The sequence below is a fragment of the Fukomys damarensis genome, unplaced genomic scaffold (genome assembly GCF_012274545.1).
Source record: "Fukomys damarensis isolate Sample0158 unplaced genomic scaffold, DMR_v1.0_HiC HiC_scaffold_30, whole genome shotgun sequence".
NCBI lineage: Eukaryota > Metazoa > Chordata > Mammalia > Rodentia > Bathyergidae > Fukomys > Fukomys damarensis.
This window is the reverse complement of record NW_022900942.1, coordinates 58,560,952-58,575,683: the sequence shown is the minus strand read 5'-3', so window position 1 is coordinate 58,575,683 and position 14,732 is coordinate 58,560,952. Positions and strand designations below refer to the sequence as shown.

Genomic DNA, 14,732 nt, shown 5'->3' with positions numbered 1-14,732 from the left:
AAGGAACCTCACCAGCCCATCTCCAAGGCCTTTGAAGCCTTTGATGTTCCGCAGCCCCCTTTCACCCCACTTCCTCTGTCCTCCAGCCCTCTGCTCCCCATCCTGCCCCACAGGACTCCCCTCGAGAGGCCTCACACACAGTCTCTTCCCGTAGGAAGCCCTCTGGGTCTCGACAGAGCAAGAGTGACCACGCTCAATGCACCCCCAGCTGTCCACACACACCGATTGCTCTGTTCTCGTTCACCTTTCTAGCTGGCCGAGAAGACTTCTTCAGGAAGCTGTTTTGAAACTAAATCTCAGCAGACTTTTTTTTTTTTTCTGTCCAAGTAGAATTAGAACAGGAAGTGAGAGTCAGAAGTGTGCTCAACTGTGACAAAAGTCACATTACTCAACCGCAGCGTCCTCATCTCTTAGGAAGCTCAGTTCTCCTCAGGGACAGAGGACGTTCCAGAGCGTCCATCTGAGACTCTGTGGAAACCGCTTCAAGAGGCTCTTGCTGGCTTTGATTTCCCTCCATGGTAGGGCAAAATGTTCTCTGGTTTTGAATGGCAAGAAAGCCCCCGCAGAGCTGGTAAGATGGGGGAAAGGGGGGCTGTGGAGGGCCAACTGGGGCTTAGAAGAGACGCAAGTGTTTCCTTCAACGAAAAACCCCTTTTGTCGAGGAAGTCCTGTGTTCTCAAGCAAATTCTAACTGAAAAAGCTGAGCCAGGCTCTGCCAAGCACTTCAGCCTTCCAGAAACAGAACTGGCGGCTGTTCTGTCTCAACTACAGGCCTCTACATACCCAAACAGGGATCATTCATTCACCTGCTGGAACAAGGTTGGTGTCACTACAGTTCCAAGAACCTCCTGTTGCTTCTGATTTTGCCTGTTGTCATGAATGTCCTTTTGTTGTTTGCTCTGTTATTCTTGTAATTAGCAGCGAACCATCATTAATAAACTTACAAACACAGGAAAGAAACCAACAAACCATCCACCAGCCCAGGGAGCTGTTCTTATGCCAATACTTCACCCTGTCCCAAACTCTACCAGCAACTCAAATTTCCCTCCATCCATTTATCTAATACTTGGTTGAGATGTTGTAGGTGAGGCATTGTCTTGAAAAATCATCCACAGCACAGTAATTTGGGACGTTAGTGCACCCGAGTCCCCCAGATGACTTTTCTAAAATCCAGATCACCAGACCAGGGCCCCAGATTGCCCCTTCTCTTGCTGCTATAATTTGGATTTTGAGTATTTCCTCAGTCCCCAGGTCAGCCCTACTGGGAAGTGTTGGAAACTTTGGTGTTCCTCATAGGAAGTATCCAGGTCCCTCAGAGTGCGCTCCTGGAGGGGACTGTGGGACCTGCCCCTTTCTTCTGTCTTTTGCTTCCTGCCCAGGAGGTGAGTGGTTTTGCTCTGCGACACAGTTGTGCCATGATGTACACCTCACTTCCGGCCCCAAATAATGGGGCCAATTGATCATGGACTGGAAATTGCGGAACTGCAAGACAAAATAAACCCTTTCCTTTTATAATTTAATTATCTCAGGTATGTCATTATATGCAACTAACACAGTAGCCATGGCACAGGGCCTTGGAATTTGCATTTCTTAGAAGTCTCCAGGTAATACAGATGTAACTAGCTATAGGATCGCACTCTGCGAATGTCTGCCATAATATATGCACCATCAGTCCCTAGAATGCCTGGAATTTAGAAGATGATAAATATTCATTAGGCTGAATTAAAGCAGACTTGAGAAAATCCTGGATTCTGAAACAACAGATCAGCTTGTGCAAATATTTACCCTTTTCCCTAGCTGGGGCAGAAACAAGAGTGTGAGGACAACTTTATAGAGCAGGATGGTCTCATGTAGACAGCAAATGTTAGGGTGAGAGCACAGTGTTTTGCAGCTGATTTATCTGCTGAACTGACACAGGCATGGACATCTTGGGAATTCAAAAAAACGGGCTTGGGCATAGCATATCCAGTGGTAGAGCAGGTGCCCTATCCCCAGCACTGAAAGGGGGGATATAAAATAATTACATCATCTTTAGCACCTTTTAGTTACCTCCTTCCCCTCAGACTCTCTTCCCCTTCTGCTCCTTGCCTACAATGCTATCAGTTAATATTTGTGCCCATACTTTGATTTCTTTTAAAGGAGAACCCGTATTGTTGCCAAGTGTAATAATGTCTCTGTTCATCTTTAAGAAGGCAGCAGCACCTTCTTGGGAGACAGCAACACCAACAACCTCGAAACAACCCTTGATTCTTTAGCAATCATCCCTGTTTATCAAACTTTAGCATAATTTAAAATCCTCACTTTTGTGACTTCAAAGTCCATAGTCTAAGGTTATTTGTGGAGAAAGATGGCCAGTTGGCCATTTTAAAAACTTTTAGACTCGTAACAGCGGCTGTTTTTCTCTAAATTGCATCAAAGCAAATTCCTTTGTGTGTTCACTGGGCTCTCTCTCTCTATTGCCTACTTATTTTATGACTGTTTAAACAAGAAAACCTGGAGAAACATAATTGATTTACATTTTAGTTGCTGACCCCTCTTGGCTATCCTGCAAAAAAGAGAAAGTTAACTGTAATTCTCACAACTTCAAAAGTATGGATAAGCCATTAACTGATTAGGGCAATGTATCTCTTGTATATCAATTTGGTTGTTTTTTTAAAAATGTAATTTAGTAATCTTTTTTAAATTGAGAAACTATATATTTTAGAAAATTAATTTCTTAGCAAAATGGAGTAGAAAGTAGAGTTGTGTAACTCTTGTCCTCACACAGTCACAAAGTCCTGCTCTCTCTACAGCCCTCCCCAAAGGAGGGCGCAGTTGCGCCCCGTGAGCCCTACCCGGACACCATGTTCTCACCTGACACCTACAGTTCATGTGAGGAGTCCCTCTGGGTCCTGTCAATTCTGTGAGCTTTGACAAATGCGTAATTACGTGCCCCCATCAAGGTAGTATCAAACAGAATAGTTTCCATAGACCCCAAAGATCTATGCTCTGCCTGGTCCCCTTCTCTCCCTCCCAACCTGTTGCAGCCATTGATCTTTTTACTGTTCCCCTGGTTTTCCCTTTTCCACAATGTCACCTCCAGTAAATCTCCCCTTCCCTGTGGATGATATATTCCAAGACTCCCAGCAGATACCTGAAACCATGCAAAGTTCAAAAGCCTATAAAAACTATTTTCCCCATTACATGCACGCATACTTTTAAAGTCTTTTCCAACTTCACAAAGCATGCATAACAAGCTACCATAACTATTAACTGGCCATAAGTTTATGGTTTGAGGTGTGACAGCATGATTCATAATGTGAATTTCTTTTCTCTTCTCCATAATTTTACCAAAAGAATATTTGCTCCCCACATGGATCTTAGCAATTTCACCATGAATTTCTTTTTGCTTTCCATATCTAGTAGAGAACTTTCATCTTTTTACTTAAAGAAGTCTCTGAATTGCCTGTGTCACTACCCTTGCATTTTGGAGCTGTTACTAAGAAAAATAAGAGTTACATAAACATAAACACTGTGATGCCATGACAGTCAATTCAATAACTGAGATAGCTGTTAGGTGACTAACATGAAACATATGCATTGTAGATACACTGGTCAAAGGGGTGATATGTGTACCAGGAGTTTGGGGCCAGATAGAGCAAGATTTGATCACGTGACTCAGAATGGTGTGTAATTTAAAGCTTATAATTGCTTTTTTATGGAATTTCCCATGTAATATTTTCAAAGTTGCCCACAGCTAACTGAAAATGTGAGTAGCAAAACGGCAGGAAAAGAGAATCATACAATGCATAGCCTTTTCAAATTGGCTTCTTTTGTGTCCTAATATGCTGTACATTTGTTTCTTCCATGTTTTTCATGGCTTGAAAACTCATTTCTTTTAGTGCTGTATGACCTTCCCCTGTCTGGATGTGCCACGGTTTATGTATCCGTTCACCCACTGAAGCTCAACTTGATTGCTTCTGGATTTAGGTGATCATGACTAAAACTGCTACAAACATCTGTGTGCAGGCTGCTGGGGCCGCCGCTGTTTCGGTACTGGGGATTGAGCGTCTGGCTTCATGTGTGCTAGTCAAGTGCTCTACCACTGAGCCAAACTCTAAACCCTGGGTGGAAGTTTTTGCGCAGATGTAAGTTTTCAGTTTGCTTGGATAAATATGAAGGAGTGCAAGTTCTGGATCCTTTGGTGAGGGTATGATTAGTGTGTAAGAAACTGCTGAACTATCTTCCAAGGGACTGTGCCATTTTTGCATCCCCACCCACAATGAATGAGGGATCCATTGCTCCACATCCGTGCCAGCATTTGGTATTGTCAGTGTTTTGAATTTTCATCATGCTAAGAGATGTGCAGTAATATCTCATTGTTGTTTTAATTTGCAGTCCCCTAATGACAAGTGGTATTGAACATCTTTTCTTATTTGTACCTGCCATCTGTTATTTCTTTCACGAATTGTGCCTTCTGTGTTGAATGTAAAACATCATCACCATATGCAAGGTAGTGTATATTTCTAGAGTTTCATGGTCTTGAATTTTATACTTAGGGGTTTTTTTGGTTTTTTGAGACAGAGTCTCACTATGTAGTTGAGACTGACCTGGAACTCACTAGGTAGCCCAGGCTGGTCTCGAACTCAGTGATCCTCCTGCCTCAGCCTCCCGAGTGCTGGGATTATAGGCGTGCGCCACCACGGCCGGCATAGATTTAGGTTTATAATCCACTTTGAGTTTGTCATTGTAACCAGTGGGGTCTATTTCTAATTCACTTGCTTGGCTGAGGCTATAAATAGTTGCAAAGATTAGTTTATTCTCTGCTCTCTTCCATTAATCTATCTGTTCTTTCTCCAGTTCCACACTGTCTTAAGTATTGTGGCTGTATAGAAAGTCTTGAAGTTGGGTAGTATCAATCTTCCAACTTTATTCATCTCTTTCAATACTGAGTTGACCATTCTGAGTCTTTTCCTTGTCCATATAAACTTTAGAAGCATATTGTTCGTATCCAGAAAATAACTTGCTGGGGTTTTTATTGCAACTGAATTAAATCCACAGATCAACTGTCACTGCGTTTTGTGTGATTGAGCCTGCTTGTCTGTGCACATGCAGTCTCGCCTCGTTTATTTAGCCATTTGTTCCGTGAAAATCCAGTGTAAAAGAACCAACTGTAAGATGCTGTGAAACCAGAGAAAGAGGAAGGCAGATCAGGATTACAGGGGGTGCAATTTACTGATAGAAGCATCAAGGGTGGCCCCAAAACCAGGACACCCCCAGGCTCTGAGCTGGAGAGGGGTCTTCCGGAACAGTCAGGACAAAATTGATTTCCTCTAAGCAGGAATGCGCCTGGCTTATCTCAAGCTATTATGAAAGACATCAGACACATTCCTATTTCCGATGATGCCAGGGTCTGGCTGTAATGCTCCTCATCCCATTCTAATGGTTTTATTTGTAGTATGCTGGGCATCTTTGAAGGACAACAGACCAGGGCTACACAAGTCTGGGTGGTTACAAATAAATATGGCTATGGCCACATCAAGCTGGATCCCTACACTTTCCTTTGATATGCTCCTCCTCCTCCCATCGTCATCATCATCATCATCAGAAATGAGGTACTAGTATTTTGCTCAGCCTGACTTCAAACTCCTGGGCCCAAACAACTCTCCTGCCTCAGCCTCCTGTGTGGCTGGAGCTATATTTGCATACCACTACATCCAGCTCCTTGATATTTTTTACCCAAGTTTTGTAGTTTTCCTCACATAGATCCTGCAAATATTTGGTAGATTTATACATACTTATTTCATTTTTAAAGTAGTAATATAATATTTTTAATTTCAAATTCCACTTGTTCATTGCTAGAACATAGGAAAATAATTGACTTTTTCATGTATTCTGCAACTTTGTTATAATTGCTTATTAGCCTTAGGAGTTGTTTGTTTGTTTTCAGCACTGGAATTTGAACCTAGGAGCACTCTACCACTGAGCTACATGCCCAGAACTTTCAATTTTTTATTTTGAAACAGTGATGCTAAGTTTCCCAGGCAGGACTCGAATTTGTGATCCTCTCGTGTCAGCCTCCCTGAGTGATGGTTCATAGGTATAAGCCACTGCACCTGGCTGAGTTTTAAATTTTTTAAATCAATCCTTTTGGAGTTTATATAGACAATCCTGTCATCTGTGAACAATGATAGTTTGATTTCTTGCATCACAATATGGATACCTTTTTTTAAGAGTAGGAAAATTTTATTGAAAAAAAGACAGCTTCTGTCTAAGAGACAGAAGGGGGATGGGAAAGTTTGCCCCCTGCCCCAGCCCTTATTTCTTTTTATTGCCTTACTGCGTTAGCTACAAATTCCAGTTTGACACCGAAACACAGGAACAAGACAGAACGTGTATTAGTCAACTTTCCCTTTGCTGGACACAATACCCAACAACCACAACTTAAAGGAAGAGAAGTGTTGTAATCAGGGTTTGCAAAGGAATAGATTTAATGCAGGACATGTAATTTACAGGATTATTTTATAATATTTACTCAAAAGGTCAAATGCAGAGGAGTACGAGAGATCTGTCCACATGCTGGAAACCCAAAGAAGCCAGCCGGGGGCCTGGATCCCATAGCAATGGCCACACGAGTCCAGCTGGAGGCCTGGAGTCCATGCAGTGTCTCGTGCAAGTCTGTCTCGAGGGTCTGCACTGTGAAGACCCCAAGGCCAGTGGTGGAAACTAGAAAGCCTGCACTGGTGGGGTGAAGGGTTTGTGCCACCAGGCTTCTAAGGGGTCTGCACTGGAGCCAAGAAACAAGGCTCAAGATGGAGATTAGAGCTCCCCTGACAAGAACAGCAGCTATTCCCAGCAACGAGGACCTGAGCTCCTCTGACAATGAGAACAGCCAAGTTTGCATCAGGAAAACCAGCCTGGGTATGCTTTTCCAAGAAGGTCAGCAACAAAATCTTCCCCTCCAGTTCTCTTTCCATCCCATTGGCAACAACGCTCAGGTGGGTCTTCCACGCCCAGAACCACGCTGACTCAGTTCAGCTGGGCGTTCCAAGTTGCCCATTAGTTGCTGGCAACTAGCACGGTAGTAGTAATGTGTCAGGTGGGGAAGTATTCTTTGAACTGTTGATTGTGTCCCCAACCTTTGGTGAACCTGCACCCGTGGCTGTGACCTCTACTGGTGCTTCTTGGTCCTTCCTTCTCTAGTGGGACAGGACAGAAGGAGAGAGTTACAGGTGGGTATTTCCATTCCTCTAGGTCAGTTAGGCTCTGGTAAATCCCCAGCAGGTTGGTCTTAGCTGCTTAGTTTTTCCTAAGGGCAAAGCTTGTTCATTAAGAACAGGCTGGGAGTGAGGCTGTGCAGTAGAACGCTTGCCTAGCATGTGTGAGGTTCCCCGATCAGAGGGAAAAGAAAAACCAATTTAACCCAAAATACGCAAACCCAGAAAGCTCTCCAAGTGTTTTGGAACGTTTCCTCTTCCTCTCGGGCCAGACAGTTACTCCAGCATTCACCAGGAGGACCTGGTACAGCTCCTGAAGGTAAAGCTCTCAAAAGTGTGCTCTGTGCCTGCCACTCCCTGGAATTTGTCTCCTGTCCACCTCCAGCAGGCTCCTTAGCAGGGAGTGGCGACTTCCAAACTTTACACACCAGGCAGGGAGACAGAAGTCATGATAACGTTTTTTTAAAGCTTCCTTTTTGTTGCTCTTTAGAAGATAAATATTCCATCCAAACATACTGGGGGGAAAAGCAGTGAAGGCATCTAATGCAATGTCTAGTAGCAGATCTTTTCAGTATATCTCTGCAGCAGAATCACAAATCACATTTTAAACTATAGACCTCTTGGCTTTAAACTTGGCTTTAGCCTTGTGCATAAGCACAGGTTAAGAATCCAAACAGAACAAAAAATTAAAGTATAAATTGAAGCTGTTAGGCTTCATTAACCTAGGGAGATGATGTCTTTTCCGCCCCATCAAAGAGTCATGGCTATGACTTCTATAACAAAGACAAGTCAACAAGAGAAAAACATTAAAAATTTATTTAATCAAAGCTTTACATGCATAGGTGCCTTCAGAAATGAAAATCCAAAGGTACAGCGAAATCTCCCTATTTTATGCTTATATTTAATAAAGCATGGACAGCTGCTGTGTAGAAATAGGACTGGATAGAAAGGATCTGACCTAACGCCAGTAGACCAAGTGGAGAAACCCAGCAAGGACTGTCCAGCCAGATGTTTTCTGGCCTCTCTGTGTGACAGTCCTTCCTCCTGGGAACAGGTTGGGAATGCTTTGGAATTAGGGTCTTCTGACCTGCCAACAAAATAGTTCAGAGAATGTCTTTATGCCCAGGTCTTAAACAGGAAATGGAGAAGGTTAGAGTAATGTTTCAAGGCTTTTTTGCGGGGAGAAGGTGCTGTAGTTTCTATGACCCATCTTGGGGAAGAGAAATTCTTATAGCCAGCTGTGGGAGTAAGGAGACAGGAGGACAGAAGAAGGTCAAAGAGAGATTTTATGCTTTGAGGCCCAACGGGCCATACTTTGGGGTGTCATTTTTCTGAGCCCCACCCAATGCAATCAGCCCCCCAGGAGTAGGATAGAGGCCTTTAATTCTCAAAACACAAAATGCAATCCAGAACCAGAAGAAAGGAAGCCACAAATGGTAGCCCTGCCATTCCTCCAGATTTGGTTGGCAGGTGGTAGGTGGGAGAAGACTAAAATAATTATGCAGTCTCCCAAGTGGTTTTTGTTTTGTTTTGTTTGCTTTGATAGATGACTGAGAGATGGCAGTCTAGGGGTTGTAGCTCAGAGATAGAGTTTTTGCTTAATTTGAGCAAGGCCTTGGGTTTGATCACCAACACTACTTTTTAAAAAACAAAACTAGAAAGCACCTCATAAAAACAGCTACCATTTATCGAGCACTTACTGCATAACAGACACTGAGTTGGTTGCTGAATCTATTCTTTTTCAAATTAAGAAATAATTTACATACCATAAAATCGGCTCTTTTAAAATGTACAGTTCAGCGGTCTCAGCACATTCATAAAGTCGTACAACGAACACCACTAATTTTAGATCTTTCATCCGCCCCTAAAAAGAATTACCATACCCATTAGCAGTCACCAGATAAAAGTATTTTATAATCAATTTCCTTCCTAACAACAGAAAGACAATTCTAAACTCTTAGGAATGATAGAAGAATCCTGTTCAGGAAGAAGCTTCCTTGGACATAAGATGTTTCACTAAGTCTGAGCTGCAGAGAGAGAGCAAAGCGGCTGTCCAAGGGATTCCCGTCAGCCTTAAGAGAGGAGGTGTAATCCAGACAGCAAGTAGGAGGTGTACACCAGGGAGCAGGGGAAAGGACCGTGCTGGAATGATGCTTTTGTTGTGTTCACTGGTTATGTATCCCAGATATCAGGACCAGTGCCTGGCACATAGCATGTGTTCATTAAATATTTGCAAATGATTTCACTCTATACTACTTACATGGTTCTATCTGGATCTGTTAACTAGAGTTTTGCAGACCTTCTTGTACAAATTATCTGTATCTTTTTTGATGTGTTCATCTCCTTGATCTCACAGTTTCTGAAAGGCTGATTTTTTAAATCTCCCATTCAGATCATGGCATTAGTCATTTTCTCCATGAAATTCTGCTCCCTTTTTATTTTTATGAATTTCAGGGCTGTAGTAGGCATTGTTAGGCCTTGTCACTTGGGATTCCAAACAGGAAGCAACTGAAACTGCCTTGGGCTTATTGAAACAGCAAAGGGGGCCAGGGATTTAGCTCAGTGGTTCCGTCACCTGTCTTGCAAGCACAAGGTCCTGAGTTCGATCCCCCACTAAATAAATAGCACAGGTATCTTTCACCATTATTTAGAGACCGGAAACAGTAGGCTTCTGTCTACACAGCAAAGGTGTGGCTAGGAAACAAGCTGTGGGTGTGTCAAGCAACTCACAGGGACAGAAGTGGTCACTGATCCCCAAGCCACATGAGGAAAAACGTGCCCACTAGCAGAGCCAAGGTCCCATGGATGGCCCTGGAGGAAAGGGAGGCTTCCTCTGGTGCAAGCAGAAGGTTTCAAACCAAGAGGCAGGTTGGGCTGCAGTGCGTCCAAGTTCATGGTTACTCTGGCTCCGTGTACTTGGTCCCAGATTTCCACACTTTCGCTGTGAGATATTAAATTCCTGAGTTGTGTTTTCTTGCATGCCTTTCAAGGCTAACTTTAGGGTTGGCGCTGGTCTTCGCCGCTGTCCTGAAGTCTTTGCCTACCTGGATCCCTGCTTCATATTGCTTTGCTTGAAGCACGCAGGGTTGGGGGAGGGCTTTCCTCCTTCTTTTCTAGACTCCCCACACCTTGCGGCTGGAAAGGATGGGTGCCCCAAACAAACAGGGTAGCTCTTCTTGTATGGGCCAGAAACCCTTCAAGGGACAGAATCTAGCTCTGGTCCAATCCTTGAGTTCCTTAAGAGGCAAAGTTTGGCCTGCGAGTTGGAGAGGCCGTTTCTGAGAGAAATGAACAGAAAAGGGGAAATGGGGCTTCGATTTGTCCTCAAGGCTATCATGAATGTATCCACCAAATATAATCTAGCTGCAAATACCTAAGAAATCATCACCTACTTCAGACAGACACAAATTTAGAGAAAAATACAACAAACATGCACTTCCAGGCTCTTAGCTCAGGAAACAAAATATCTGTGCAACTCCCTGGTCCCACCCAAAAATTGCCACTATCACAAACATATTTCCTATCATTTCCATGCATCTTTTAAGATTTGAGGTGAACATTAGCACCAACATGTACTTGAGGATTTATCTGTGCTGGTAAATGTAGGTCTGCGTTGGTCACTGTATGATTTACACACAGCTTATGCATTCCTTATTGGTGTATATTTAAATGGATTCCAGAGTTCTGCTTGTAAGCAATGCTGTAACGCTATTCTTGTTTCTCTTTGTGTTTGCATAGAAAAATTCCAAGGAAATTAATTACTTGGATTAAGGACATGGGTGTCTTCAGTCTTACTGGAAAGAATTGATTTGCTTTCCAAAGTGGTTGTACCAATTTAGAATGTCACTAGTAGTTTTCTCCCGCAGTTCTTGTTGTCCCCAATATTTGTAATTATCAGATTGTTTTTCTCTTTTTTCTGATGAAAATGAAATGTTCTGCCACTTTGGGTTTAGTTTGTATTTCTCTGATGATAGCAGAATTGAGCATCTTGCCTATATTCATCTGCCATTAGCGTTTCTCTTATCTGAATTGCCTCCTTTTTCATATTATTTGCTTATTTTCTACTGAGTGTTGTGTGCCTCTTACTTTGTAGCAATTCTTTACATACTTTGGATACTAATATTTTGTTGTAGATACTACAAGGACTGTCTCCTTTGTCGCTTACTCTTTTACTTTATTTATAATATCATTTGTGGACAAAGTTTTTTAAATGAAGTCAAATCTATTTGAAAATTTGGAATAAACAAAAAAGATTACCAGGGTCTCCAGTGGAAAGCCATGAATTGTTTATTATTCAGTGTTTAGATTATTCCATTTTAGCTCTCCACTGTCTTGAGGCATACAACTCTTGAGCCACAGGTACTGAAAGCACTCCAAAATAATTCTTGTCTTTAGACATAAAAATACATTGGTGGTAGTTGACTTAATTTCCTGTGCCCACAACTCTTAATTTCCCACCCAGCCCACTCATGGAAAAAGCCAGCCTCATATCTATTTGTAAATGTATTTTAGCATTTCTTTATTTCATAATAAGTACATGACAAAATTACTATAGCTTTGTAAGAACAGAATCTGAACAAGCCTCCTGCTGTGTTCTTTGAATTTAAAATAACTGTGGCTATTATTGCCCCTTTTCTTTTCTGTGTTGTTATGTTTTGACTCAGCTCAAGAAGATTCACAAAATAATCATTAGGGTTTTAATCTAAATTCCATTGGTTGAAGTCACAGATTACTTTGGGGAGAATTAACTTCTTTAAGGTTTTAAATTTTTATACTATCTATTTATTTATTTAGTGGTGCTGGGGAATCCAACCCAGGATCTTGTGTTTGTTAGGCAAACACTTCATTGAGCTGCATTCCCGATGCAACTTTTTTAAGGTTTTAAGTCTTTCCATCCACAAATGGGGTCGATACCTCCAGATTTCTTAAAATGTTTATTTCATAGTGGTTCGTAAGTCTTACACATCACACAGATCTTCTACTCTATTTGTTAGTTTAACTCTTAGATACATTGTGGTTTTGCTACTATAAATGGTATTTTTCAGGGGCTGGAGATTTAGCTCAGCAGTGCCAGCGCCTGCCTAGCAAGTGCCTGGTCCTGAGTTCGATCCCTGATTCTGCAAAATAAATAAGTAAATATACAATTTTTTAAAAATAAAATAAATGGTATTTTTCAGACATTTACTACTGATGTATAGTAATATAATTGATTCTTGATATACTGATCTTATGTTTAGCAACCCATCTATGTTCTTAAAGTTGGAACTTTGATGTGTAATCCCTTGGCCAATTCTTAGCTCTTCTTGGATACAAGGGACTCCTTTTTCTGTTTTTAAGCCTACCTGTGGAAGGTTTTTTAAATTATACTTTGCAGAGTGTCAGGCACATTGCAGACATTCCACAAATATCTGTTAAATAAATAAAAGCATCTCCACTTGAAGAATTGTGCATTTCTCTGTGGTACACAAATTCCATATTCGGCAATGTCAGCTTGGTGTGATATTTGTATTCCCTATCTTCCAATGTTATATAGATGAAGCGCAGTTAAAATAAATACTTAGAACAGCCCCAAAGAAGGGCGGGAGAAATGGAACATCACAAACTGATATCTGGGGGGAGGAAAGAAGAGACACTGTTGCTAGGCAACTGACTTCCTTCCTAGCAGTTGCTGACCCCAGTCTCATTTTCCTCCCCCACTTCTGCTCTGATAGAGCCAAGGAAAAGATCGGGCGGGGCAGCGGGCAGGCGTGGGAGTTAGGTAGATTCTGCTGGTGTTGGCTTAGGGCTGGGGCTGACAGGAGTGAGAGAAGTCTCTGGAGGCAAATCTTCCTTCCTTTCAGTAGCCCTCAAAATAACCCTTCTGCCAGAGTGGCACACATGGAGTGACATATTCTCCCTCACAAGGAGGGAGATATGCTCACCAAGCTATTCTTGAAGCAGTGGTGGGGATTGAACCCAGGGCTTAATGCACGTGAAGCAAACGCTCTACCACCGAGCCACACAACCACGCCATGCTGACAGTGCATGATGAGGCCCTTTCCTCTTTGTCCTCCCTCACCCACGCCTCGTCCTAGAGCACGCGTGACAGCCTCCTGTCCCTCATATCTGAGCCTCTCTGCAGACTCCTTTGTGTTTAAGTTTTCTGTGAAGACCTTCTTCTAATGCAAATGCGCGACAGGACAGAGCTTCACTGTAAGGTATCTCCGTGCTGTTCTCCCCAGCGCTTCCTGCAAAAGTAGACTCCTACCCCACCCTAGACCTCAGTATTCCCTCTGGGATGAGATTTGCATTCTTGAGAAGTTGCGGGGAGAAAATTAGATAAGTATCTGCGAGAGTAACTCCTTAGAGGAATTCTAAAATTCCTAAGTGACCCTTCAGATTTCTCCAGGAAAGGCTGCATGGTTGCTAGGAGACCAGGAATAGGTGTTAACCACACCTAGCAAGAAAATATTCCCACCCTAAAGCACTGTAATTATATTCAGAAGAACTTTGAGCTGCTGTTCTATTATCTTTGAAAGTCAATTTAACAAATATTTATGGGAGTTGCACATACAGGAACTTGCAAGGCACAGAGGTGATTATGTCACTTTTCTGTTTAAAAGCCTCCGGTACCCTCTGCACTCCCCTGCAAAATGGACCTCCATAAAATACAGTCAGAGCTGCTTAATCTGACCCATGCCTCGCTTTATGCCTCCCTCAGGCTCACCGGGCTACTCTTCCCTGCTCTGCACACTTCTTGAGTCTCCCTAGAATCCCATCCTGTTCTTGAAAGCCCAATGCCTTGTCAATCTTCAAAACATAGCTTAAAAGATTCCACTTATTCTTGGCGGAATGATTTGCTCATTGACCATCCAAGGTGTGCATGAACTCAATCAGTAGTTGTTGGTTTTTTGTTTGTTTGTTTTTGTTTTTTTGTCCACCAAATATGAGCACAACTTTTTTCCCTCCTTTGTTTGTGGGGGACAGCTGGGAACTGCTTTCTGCCTACCTTATGGTACAGATTTCCCACTGGTGATCTGACTATAGTAGATGGTAATTCTTTCATTTCACAAATTATGGTCCTGACTTAGTAAGTACAGAGTTGAGGATTTTAAAATTTAAAAAGCAACTAGTAATTATCCCAGAGTGGTTTTTAAAAATTAAATATGCTTTGTATGTAATTTTCATGCTTGTATATGCTTAGCACAGTAATGGGAGATGTCTTTCTGTATCCAGGCTTTGTTCAAGTTTTATTAAATTAGGGGGCTCCCAGAAGGTTGTTCTCAAAGAAACAAGCATTGTTTGACACTCCATGATATCGAAAAGCTCATTCCTAAGGAAGGAGATGGCTTCTCCTGATGACACTAAACAATCTGCCAGTTAACTGCCATCAAGCCTGGGTTATTAAGATCGCTAACTTCCATTTTTCTTTCAACACATGCTTGCAGTTCACTCTAAATCTCTGTGCATACATAGGCGCTACTTTCTTTTTCTTTTCTTTTCTTTTCTTTTCTTTTCTTTTCTTTTCTTTTCTTTTTTTTTTTTTTTTTTTTTTTT

General features: G+C 42.2%; 1 protein-coding gene across 1 annotated transcript in view; it reads left to right on the top strand.

Moving 5' to 3' along the window:
* The first annotated feature begins 415 nt into the window (after positions 1–415).
* Positions 416–14,732, top strand: part of LOC104872467 — a 30,943-nt gene continuing 16,626 nt past the window's right edge. The window contains exons 1-2 of the mRNA XM_010638716.2: positions 416–571; positions 667–819. The gene's annotated coding sequence lies outside the window, so the exon portion shown is untranslated. The remainder of the gene's footprint in view (positions 572–666; positions 820–14,732) is intronic.